Genomic DNA, 12056 nt, shown 5'->3' with positions numbered 1-12056 from the left:
CCACTCTGTTCTATGATGGTTTCTCAATTTTCTCTTGTCTTCCATGACATGTTTCAGAGAATGTCTCAAAATCTTGGTCTTTCTGATGTCTTTCCTGTGGGTAGACTGGGGTTAGGGGTTTGGGGGAAGCATAATGCAGGGTGAAATGCCCTTCTTATGACGTCATATTAGGGTACATGTTATCAGTATGATGTCACTAGTAATATACTAACCTTGATCATTTCGTGTTGCCAGCTTTCTCCACTAGGGAAGTTAACATTTTTCCTTCCTCTGTTTTTTAAAACAAGTCACTGACTCCAGCTCATACTCAAGTGGGGGAGGGGAGAATGGGCTTCATCTCCTGGAGGGAGAAGTCACTGTGTAAATTATTTGGAATTCTTCTGGGAAGACAATGGGTTCCTTTTCCACATGTATTTATTCAATCATTTACTTATTATTGGACTCACGTATATTTATTTTATTTGGGGCTGTAATCCAAAACCGTGTAATTGATTTGGTTGCTCAAATTGTTCCAGCTTTGGCCATTGTAGGCTCTTCCAGGCTGGCGTGTTAAAATGTACCAGTGAGACTGTCATTTCCGGGGTGGGGGGGGACCAAGGGGCAACACGGAGAGGTTAATGACATGGAAAGAAGAACGTGTTACTTAGAGTTCCTGAGAGGAAGGGGCATACCACCCCACACAGGGCCGCAGGGGGAAGCACCGGGTTCGGTTAGGAGGTGAACTTGGGAGAGAGGGGAAGGCAAGACCAAGCAAGGCAAACCCTTTCAGATTCATCTGAATAATTCAGGCAGGCTTTGGTTGTTGTCCGGGACTTGGCCCTGGGTTGGTACAGAGCTGGGGAAGAGTGATTTCTTAGTGTGTGTGAATTAGTGTAGGAGATGGTTGGGGATACGGACTGGGAAGTGCTTAGAGGGTTTGTAATATGATTTTGAAACACACACAACAACTGGATCACAGGGGAGCTTGAAACAATTTTGGCCATTCGTGTGGCCCCATGATGCCAAGTAGACAAACGCAGGATCTAAGGAACACAATTACAACAATAGGCTCTTGTCTATGTGTATATCCCCATTGTTTTATTCTTTGATTATTTCATTACTTTCTGGCACTCTGAGATGCTTCAGGCTCATCCTATCCTTTTCCTGCTCTTGCCCTAGGATTGGCCATTTCTCCAAGGATTCCTGGTTCTTTTATTGGAGAATGGTATTGGAAACCAAGACCTGCTGCTGGGTCTGGTCCTTGCTGCTGTGGTGTCATTGTTTCTAGGTGCTATAATGAGACAAGCTAGGAAATACATGTGTGCATACAGACCCATGGGTACCTCCAAGTTCTAATTTATCTCTCTGCCTATCTGCCTGTATTAAACTCATACGAGTTCATACTGATGTTTCCAACAGTAATCTAGGGTTCATTCTAGACTTCCCCTTGTTTACTTGTAGTTTTTTCTGTTTGTTTTTGTGGGTTTTGTTTGTTTGTTTGTTTTTGACAGTGAGAAACCTAGCTTAGGTCTACCTAGATCTTTGCTAATACTAATGACTTGATTTTTTAAAAAATACTTTATTTATTTGACAGAGAGAGAGCACATGCAGGGGGAGGAGCAGAGGGAGCAGGAGAAACAGGCTCCCTGATGAGCAGGGAGCCTGATGCGGGACCCAGTCCCAGGACCCTGGGATCATGACCTGAGCCGAAGGCAGACGCTTAACTGGCTGAGCCACCCAGGTGCCCTAATAATGACTCCATTTTGAATGAGGACAGAAAGTAGAGGGGCAGTGTCCTCCTCATCACTGCCCACAGTGACCAGCCCCCCCTACTCTCCTGGGACACCACCAGGAGTTTGGGCGCCAGAGCCTGTTTCCCTGCCTCTGAGTCCCAGCTTCCTCACAAAGCCTCAAGACTGTGCAATCCAAGAAAATGATCTGTGCTCAGTTTCCTCACCTCTCCAAGAGGTGTCCTGCTGGAACACATTCCACAGGGCCGATGGAAGGATTAGGTGAGTTTGTGCGAGGGGAGCCCTCGGGGCCAGGGCCTGGCCCACAGGAGGGCTCGATCATTGTTCACTTTTCCAGAAAATCTACAGCCCAAGATTTATTTGACCAAAACCTCCAAAAGCCAACAGTGACCTGATGATTTTAAACTTTACAACTGTTGGCAAATAGGGTTCATAAAGCAGTACGATACACAGAGAAAAATCATTTTGGTATGGAAAATCTTCGACAGTTTAATATTCACATCGTATGAATCAGTGCCTTCCTCTGCGGCAGACTCTTTAGCCATAACTTCTCCAAATTACACATCATTCCTTTAGTGCGGTGGCGTAAGATCCACTTTCAGTCCCTTTTTGTCACTATTATTGTTTTCGACTGGACTTATTTCCTTTTTTGCTGAGAAAGTTGACACTTTTTTTTTAACCTGAAGGCTGATCTTCCTTTGGGTCTAGAGTTTTTATTTTATTATGTAGTGTTCCATAACTTTAATATCCCCAGCGAGAAAGCAGCAGAGAAGTATTAGCATGCAACCTTGACATTTAAGGAATCTCTTAAATCTTTGCAGTGGCAGTTTCTTTAAAAATGTAAAAATATCTGAAATATTTAGCCTTGACAAAGATATAAAAGATAAGTTCTGAATCTATCATTCATATATATCCCCTTGGAGAATTACAGCTGCTCTGTCTACGGTCCGCACTTTTTCCTTTAAAGTTCATGGCTATTGGTTCCTAATTAAATAAGGACTTTGTATTAGGCAGAATCAAAATATTATAGAACCAGAGAGATCATTCAGAGTAGTTTGGGGCAATATTTACAAAACTCACTTAATCAAAGGAGCAACACGGAACTTATTCCAGAGAAGCAAGTTCTATTAAACACACAGACTCCATTTCCTGCTTCCCCTGGAGAGTCTGATGCCACATCTGAATGTTTATCAAGAGTTCCTGGTGATGCTCGCCATCAGGCAAGGCTGGAAACACTGCTTTAATGGAAGATCCTGATTTTATAGTAGGAAACTGGGGGGCCTGCTGCAGAGGATGTGGATTTCTGCCTCATTTCAATGGGTTGCATCAGAGTCTTTGGGAACAGGAGCTGGTAATCTGCATTTTTAACAAGGTCATCAAGAAATTCTTAGGTTTAAGAAATGCTGCCCAGAGCCTTAGCAGGGTGAGGAGGGCATCCACACAGAGGAGCAGCATGGTGTGGGGTATTGGGGTCCAAGGGGGGTAAGAACAGTGTGTGCATGGGTCGGGAGTAAAACAAACAGGGTGGATGGGCTGCCCAGTCCAGGGTGTCAGAACCCAGGCAGATGAGAGGATCATCTTTTGAGGGAGCAGGGTGCCTCTGTGTGGGGTATTGGAGTCCACAGCAGATAAGGAAGATCCTGGAAGGGGGTGGGTCAGGCATGGGGTGTGCGTCTCCCTGGGGAAGATACAGTGGCAGCCTTTGGGGTTGGTTAGCTTCAGTGGTATTGGTTAAATACATGAATACATTAAGGATAAGGAGAGTCAGGGGTGCCTGGGTGGCTCAGTGGGTTAAAGCCTCTGCCTTCGGCTCAGGTCATGATCCCAGGGTTCTGGGATCGAGCCCTGAGTCGAGCTCTCTGCTCAACGGGGAGACTGCTTCTTCTTCTCTCTCTGCCTGCCTCTCTGCCTACTTGTGATCTCTGTCTGTCAAATAAATAAAATCTTTTTTAAAAAATAAAATAAAATATAGTGTCTTTAAGGATAAGGAGAGTCAGCTTTCTCCCTGTTGAAGAAGGGAATTACAATCATGGAAAGGAAATGAAATGGGAATGAAGCCGGTAATATTGCATGAGAATTGAAGGAATTCAAGAAAACGTATAGTTCTTGATGGGCAAGTGCACGTGTCTGCTAAGAGGGCTGGGGTGGTGCTCCAATAGCAGCGACTTCCCCCACGTGTCAGTTTCTAAATACCTGCCCATTAAAAGCAACTGGGACCCTTGGAGAAAGAGCTGATTTTGGCTCAGGGAGAGGGAGAGCCTGAAAGAAGCCTGGATTATCTTCTTGTGTCAGAAAACAAGTGTTCAGAGCCACCTGGGTGGCTCAAGGAGTTAAGCATCCTACTCGTGGTTTCAGCTGAGGTCATGATCTCAGGGTCAGGAGATTGAGTCCCAGGTGGGGCTCTGTGCTAGGCAGGGAGCCTGCTTAAGATTCTCTCTTTCCCTTTGCCCCTTCCCCTTCTTCACTCACATGCACATGTTCTCTCTTTCTCTCTCTAAAAAAAAAAAGAAAGAAAGATAAAAAGCATTGGAAGCATTGAAAGAATAATGGGGATATATGAGAGGACATGGGCGCCAGACTGAAGGAGTGACCATTGACCAGAAATTAGGGGAAGAGGAGAATGGGGAGTTAATGTCTGATGTGTACATAGTTCATTTGTGGGAAATAAGAAAGTTCTGGAGATGGATGTTGGTGATGGTTGCACAATAGTGTGAATGTGTTTCATGTCACTGAACTGCATTTTTAAAAATGGTAAATGTAGGGGCACCCTGGGTGGCTCAGTGGTTTTAAGCCTCTGCCTTCAGCTCAGGTCATGATCTCAGAGTTCTGGGATCAAGAACTACTTCGGGCTCTCTGCTCAGCAGGGAGCCTGCTTTCCCCTCTCTCTCTGCCTGCCTCTCTGTCGATTTGTGGTCTCTCTCTCTCTCTCTGTCAAATAAGTAAAGTCTTTTAAAAAAATGGTCAATGTAATAAATTTTATGCTAGGTAAATTTTACCACAATAAAAAATGATGGTAATGGAGTATAACACACTGAATAAAAAATAATCCCATGGGTTCCTAAAGATTATTAAAATAATAATAATGATGATGCTGATAGTAATAATAATAATAATAATGGCCAAAAGAGATAAGGAAAGCTCTTCACAAAAAAATGCTGGCTGCTACATGTGGGGGGAAAAAAACCCCATCATTTTGGAAAACCATCAGTGTAATAATTGATGTATGGAAGCACGATCTTCAGTAAAATGCCAAATCAAGTGGTGAAAGATTCTTTTGGAAAAAGGATATTCGGGCAATCTCAAAGAATGGCCCCACAGGTAACTGTTAACTAACAGAGGAGAAAAGATGACTTTCAGAAGGCCTCAGATGCACCTGTCAGCGCTTTCAGTGAGCGCAGTGGGTACCACCAACGGCAGCACAAAACCAGAGACACGTGCCTCCTCACGTGATGGAGTGGGAAGTTCGAAACCTCCCCGTGAAGCTGTCTTGACACGAATTTTAATCTGAAACTAATCCTGGGAAGCTCAGCTAAAACCAGATTGTGAGACGTTTTGCAAAACTGCTGGCTTAGGCTCTCTGTCCTTGTCATGGAAGATTAAAAAAAAAAGAAGCAAGGGGATGTTTGAGATTAAAGGAGACTAACCAGCCAGAACAATTAAGCACGATGTGTTGTCCTTGACCACGTCCTGTTTTAAACAAAGAAGCCAATAATAAACGGCTAGAGAGGCCCTCTTGGAGCAACAGGGGAAATTTGAATACTGACTGTATATTAGGTAAAATGTATTATGTTAATTTTAATCTTTTAGGTTTGATAACAATACTGTGGTCACATGGGAGACCATCTTTTTTTTTTTTTTAGGAGATACATATGGAAATATTTAGGAATCGAGCATCCTATTTGTAATTTACTTTCAAAATGTTGATTAAGAAAGTCTGTATCTCCATCTATAGACAAATAAAAACGATGTGGCAAAATGTTCATATTTCCCGTTGAATCCAGAAGACAGATACACAAATGCTCATTAGTCTTTCCATTTTTCTGCCGTTTTTCCATATTTCAAAACTAAAAGTAAAGTCTAACTCTCTCAGTTATGTCTCAAGAAATAAATGATTTGGCATTTCTTATTTAAAAAACACTGCACTGGGATGCCTGGGTGGCTCAGTGAGTTAGGCCGCTGCCTTCAGCTCAGGTTATGATCCCAGGGTTCTGGAATCGAGTCTCGCATCGGGCTTCTTGCTCAGTGGGGAGCCTGCTTCTCTCTCCGCCTCTGCCTGCCACTTTGCCTGCTTGTGTGCTTGCTCTTTCTCTCTCTCTCTGACAAATAAATAAATAAATAAATAAAATCTTAAAAAAAAAAAAACAAACCACTACAATAACTGTATGACACTGCCAAAATGATAGATGTTGAAAGACATAGAGACAGGGAAATCTATGGAAATATACAAATTATGAGGATCAGCATTACAGTCCCGCAGGGATTTGGCACTTACCCACCTTTTATTCCTCAGAGCCTGGTTCGTAGCAAGTGCTTAAACATTCAACAGGTGAGGGAAGCATTTGTTTTATTCTGCAACTGGATGTTTTGGGCAACTCCCTGAAAAGGAGATTTGGATATTTTATGCAGAAAGAGGAGAGGTGAACTGAAAGGTAAGATAATAAAAGCTGATGGGCACAAAGTCGATGTGGGGGGGGGGTGCTGGCCTTGCCTGACGTCCCCATCTGACCTCCGTAAGTTGCTATTTTATATTCATTTATTTATTTTTAAGATTTTATTTATTTATATGACAGAAGAAAGAGAGAGAGAGAGAGCAAGCACAAGTAGGGGTAGTAGGAGAGGGAGAAGCAGACTCCCCGCTGAGCAGGGAGCCCAATGCAGGGCTTGATCCCAGGAGCCAGGGAGCCTGATGTGGGGCTGGATCCCAGGAGCCTGGGATTATGACCTGAGCTAAAGGCAGACGCTTAACCCACTGAGCCACACAGGCGCCCTGATGTTTTGCTCCCAGAACCCTGGGATCATGACCTGAGCTGAAGGCAGACGCTTCACTGGCTGATGCTGTTTTAAAACAAAAGTGTTTAGCAAGTGGAGAAAGTATTCTTTGTGTAGAGTTACTGTTGTGCATAATTTATTACAGTTTTAAAAAGTTCTGGCACACGATCGTAATATGAAGGACATAGTTTCGTTTTATGGAGTTATGGTAATTGGATCTTCTTTGTATTATGTCCCCAAGACCTGTGAAAAAACAAACAATGGAACTCTTAGTCTGTTTTAGAAAGAATAAACCTTAGGGTAGCATTTGCATCCACACACTAAATGTGCTCATTATAAGTAGCTTTGTCACCTGTTCATTAAAGCGTGTTTCCCCGGTGTGGGGACAGGTGGTAGGTATTCTTCACTCTTCAAACTCTGGTATTTCTCTGTGTGTAAATGTGTGAGTGTGAGAGAGACAGAGAAAGAGAGAGAGAAAGACGAGAAGAGAAAAATTGAACCTACAGAGAAGTGCATAAAACATGCACATGTAATGTAACAAGTAAATACAAAGCAAACAAGTGAAAAAACAGAACATCTTTCCAATTCCCCTCCCCATGTCCTCCTCCCCAAGTTCAACGTCATTCTTCTTTTTAGAAGTAAGCACTATCTTGACCTTTGTGTTAATTATTTACTTTATCTCTTGTATACATCTCTAACCAATACAGCTTGGTTTTCTTTGTTTTTGTGAACTTTCTTTTTTAAAGATTTTATTTATTTATTTGGCAGAGAGATCATAAGTAGGCAGAGAGGCAGGCAGAGAGAGAGGAGGTAGCAGGCTCCCCACTGAGCAGAGAGCCCGATGTGGGGCTCGAGCCCAGGACCCTGAGACCATGACCTGAGCCGAAGGCAGAGGCTTTAACCCACTGAGCCATCCAGGCGCCCCTACAAAGATTTTTGTATACAGATCTGATGCATAGATACGTATTTTTCTCTCTCTCTTTTTTAAGGAGTCTCCACATCCAGCATGGAGCCCAACTTGGGGCTCAGACTCAACACCTTGAGATCAAGACATAAGCTGGGATCAGAATCAGATGCTCAACCAACTGAGCCACCCGGGTGCCCCTATATGTCTTTCTCTAGGAGTATACCTAGGAATAGAATCACCAGGCCCTAAGGTGTGGATATCTTCAATTTTCCTAGATAAAGCCAAACTGTGGTTACACCCATTTGTGTTCCCGTTTGTCATTGATGAGAATTCCTGATGCTCTACATTCTTGCCAACACTTGATATTATTAAACTTCAAAATTTTTGCCAACCTGGTAGTTGTGTAAGTATCTCATTGTGTTTTGAATATTCATTTCATTGGTTACTAATGATGTTGAGCACCTTTCTATGTGTTTATGGGCAACATCGGTTTCTTTGAACATGTTTTATTCCACAGACCACCTTCTTTGCCACCTAATCAATTTGAATATTCCCAAATAAGACACATTTACAAGATTATATTGTAGCTAAGTTTCTTAAAAAAATATATTATTTATTTTAGAGAGAGACAAAACACACATGTGTTCAAGCAGGGGCTAAGATTAGAGGGAGAGGGACCAGCCGACTACTGGTTGAATGCAGAGCCCAACACTGGAGCTAGATCCTCTGGCCCGAACCCCACTACCTGAGCCAAAACCAAGAGTCTGATGCTTAACCAACTGAGCCACTCAGGCACACCCGTAGCTAAATTTCTTTCTGGTTTTTTTTTTTTTTTTTTTTTTTTTTCAAGTAGTGTCCACACCCAATGTAGGGCTTGAACTCCTGACCCCAAGATCAAGATTCACATGGTCTCCCACCTAAGCCAGCCAGGCACCCCAATTTTAAATATTTTATTTATTTATTTGACAGAGAGAGAGAGAATATAAGAGGGAACACAATTGGGGGAAGTGGGAGAAGAAGAAGCAGGCTTCCTGCTGAGCAGGGAGCCCGACATGGGGCTCAATCCCAGGACTCTGGGATAATGACCTGAGTGGAAGGCAGACGCCCAACAACTGAGTCACCCAGGAACCCCAAGTCACTGCAATTTTAAAGATTTTTGTTTATTTATTTGACACAGAGAGAGAGAGAGAGACCACAAGCAGGCAGAGAGGCTGGCAGAGAGAAAGGGGGAAGCAGGCTCCCCGCTGAGCAGAGAGCCCAATGTAGGGCTCAATCCCAGGACCCTGAGATCACAACCTGAGCTGAAGGCAGAGGCTTTAACCCACTGAGCTACCCAGGCGCCCCAGGCACCCCAATTTTAGCTAAATTTCTTAAAATCAAACTCACAGCCTCCAGGTCAACATCAGAGAACCAAAAAAGAGAGAGAGGTTGAATGAGGAGGGAGACAGGCTGATAAATAATAATTAGAAATAAAAATTGTTTTCTTTTCAAATTTAATTTAAATTAATTAACATATAACGTGTTATTAGTTTCAGAGATAGAGGTCAGTGATTCATCAGTTGCATATGACACCCAGTGCTCACTCCATCACGTGCGCTCCTTAATGCCCGCCCCCCCCAGTTACCCCATCCCTCCACCCCCAACGCCAGCAACACTCAAGTTTGTTTCCTATATGTAAAAGTCTCTGTTAGTTTGTCTCCCTCTCTGATTTCATCTTGCTCTATTTTTTCCTTCCTTCCCTTACGAGCCTCTGTTTTGTTTCTTAAATTCTACCTATGAGTGAGATCAGATGATAATTGTCTTTTTCTGATTGACGTATTTCACTTGGCATTATATCCTCTCGTCCCATCCACATACTCGCAAATGGCAAAATTTTATTTTTTGATGGCTGAGTAATATTGCATTGTATATATACACCACATCTTCTTTGTCCATTCATCTGTTGATGGACATCTGGGCTCTTTCCACAATTTGGCTATTGTGGACATTGCCGCTACAAACATTGGGGTGTACGTGCCCCTTTCGATCACTACATTTGTATTTTTAGGGTAAATACCTAGTAGTGCCGTTGTTGGGTTGTTGGGTAGTTCTATTTTCAACTTTGAGGAATCTCAGTACTTTTTCCACAGTGGCTGCACCAGCTTGCGTTCCCACCAACAGTGTCGGAGGGGTCCCCTTTCTCTGCATTCTCACCAACACCTATCATTTCCTGATTTGTTCATTTTAGCCATTCTGACCAGTGTGACCATCTCGTTGTGGTCTTGATTTGTGCAGAAATAAAAATTTTAATGGAAAATTCAGAGGGGTTGGAAGGGAGATGTAAAATTCTCTCCATATGAGAGGATACATAAATCTATCCTTTTAAAGAAGCTATTTTCCACTGACTGTAAAGTCAGTTAAAAAAAAAAACAATTTAAAGGTGATAAAAGGGAAGTAGAACCTTATTTCACTATATAAGGAAGAATGTAAATGAAAACCCATTCTAGGAGTCTACTCCCAGTGTATGCAAGAGGTACCCTCTGAGTGCCTCATTCATAGACATGTGGCATTTAGGCTTTTGCTCCTTTCCATTATAAGATAGAGATTCTCTACCTTCAATATCTTTTAGCAACCTTAGAAATTGCTCAGTGTGAGGCTTCTATCTGCAGTGAACAGGGTAAAATTTAATCTGGTTGATGTTGCTTACTATCGAACTGGAGTGATGGTGGTTGAACTAAGGTGTTGTTATATAATTAGCTGTAGGGGAAAGTGGTTATGGTAATCCAGGTTTCTGGTTTGGCCCAGCGCTGGGAATTTTTTTTTTAAAGATTTTATTTTTATTTATTTGACAGACAGAGATCACAAGTAGGCAGAGACGCAGACAGAGAGAGAGAGTGGGGGAAGCAGGCTCCCTGCTGAGCAGAGAGCCCAATGTGGGGCTTGATCCCAGGACCCTGGGACCATGACCTGAGCGGAAGGCAGGGGCTTTAACCCATTGAGCCACCCAGGTGCCCCATCACTGGCAATTCTTAAAGATCACATCCCTATCTTCTTAAGAACCGTCTAGACAATATAGTTTAGGAATTGTGGATTAGCGTTACCTAGTCATAGTCATAGGGATGTTATTTATTTCAATCAGTTTAGTGGCAGGGTAGCTGAACCAAACCAAACCAACAAACAAAAAAACCCCCACCTTACTGGTTTAATTCAGAAGAAAAGGAACATTCTCTTTATTTATTAAAAAGTTCCGGCTTATATAATCCCCGATCTCCTTGAGGAAACAAGGGGTATTAAAATGTTGAAAACCTGTTCCTCTTGTCCCATATGTGAGTTGATTGACTGGCGTAACGATGAAGGTTATGACAAGAATTCTCTCAGAGATGATTTACACGCTAGTAACTAATGCTTGCACACATCCGGAAAATGGAGACCACGTTTTACAAAGAGATAAACTAAATCATATCAGATTACTGAGGAGCTAGAGGTCAAGAATAGGATTAGAGACGGGTGATTTAAATCTTACTCACGTTCCCTTCCAAAATTCAGTCCTGAATCCCCGCCCTCCACAGACTTTCAGGGGGAGGACTCCCCAAATACCTTTGCAGTCTGGGCTTCTTGTTTGAGCTTGAGTCCTGACCTTTCACTTTCTGTTGAGTATCTCTAATTTCCAGAAACAACCCCCCTATCAGATCCCCCTTTGGACTTCCTCGTTTATTTCTCTACATGAGTCTCTCTTAACGGCCTAAAATCTTGGACTCCAACCAGACTCCTCCTTCTGGTCTAGTCCCTGTGCCCTTCTTAATCTAATCAGCAGCAAATTCTTGCTAGATCATTTCTTTTCATCCACCCCCTCGCCGTATTTCTAATGCAGACCTTTATCTCTCTCATACCTATACTATCGCACCGGCCTCCTAACTCCCTGGCTCCAGACAGTCCTGGGCTCTTTCCCACCAGATGCATTTTGGAAACTTGCACGTTTGTTTCTTTGCACAAGCAGGCCTTGCCCTGCAGGACCGTTCTGGGGTCGCGTCGGCACTCCTTTCTACCCCATCCTGTTTCTTTTTTTTTAGTAGAATTTTTTTTTTTTTAAGATTTTATTTATTTTTTTGGCAGAGAGAGAGAGAGATCACAAGGAGGCAGAGAGGCAGGCAGAGAGAGGGAAGGGGAAACAGGCTCCCCGCTGAGCAGAGAGCCCGGTGCAGGGCTTGATCCCACGACCCTGGGATCATGATCTGAGCTGAAGGCAGAGGCTTTAACCCACTGAGCCACCCAGGCACACCCCCCCCCATCCTGTTTCTTCGATGATCATTTTCCTCATGTGTACTTCTTTGATGGGGCACCCCCTCCCCACCCAGATAGCTCCTGTTCTCTCTAAAAACTCCCTTCCTTTACTGAGAACTCAGAAAGTTCTTCCTCTAACACTAAGGAAGTGCAGAGGGTACTCTGTTGTT

General features: G+C 43.2%; 1 long non-coding RNA gene across 2 annotated transcripts; it reads right to left on the bottom strand.

Annotated features, from left to right (window-relative positions):
• Positions 1–217: 217 nt before the first annotated feature.
• Positions 218–11228, bottom strand: LOC309855237. Of its 2 annotated transcripts, none has more exons than XR_014306690.1 (3): positions 11133–11228; positions 6223–6326; positions 218–340 (listed from the first exon to the last, which is right to left on the bottom strand). It is a non-coding gene; the product is annotated as an uncharacterized lncRNA (long non-coding RNA). The 2 variants fall into 2 exon arrangements; XR_014306691.1 differs by having other exon boundaries at positions 6227–6326.
• Between the last annotated feature and the right edge of the window lie 828 nt (positions 11229–12056).

The sequence above is a fragment of the Mustela nivalis genome (assembly GCF_964662115.1).
Source record: "Mustela nivalis genome assembly, chromosome: 20".
In the NCBI taxonomy this organism is placed as follows: Eukaryota; Metazoa; Chordata; class Mammalia; order Carnivora; family Mustelidae; genus Mustela; species Mustela nivalis.
Note: the sequence above shows the minus strand (reverse complement) of the source record. Positions and strands in the feature narration are given on the sequence as shown.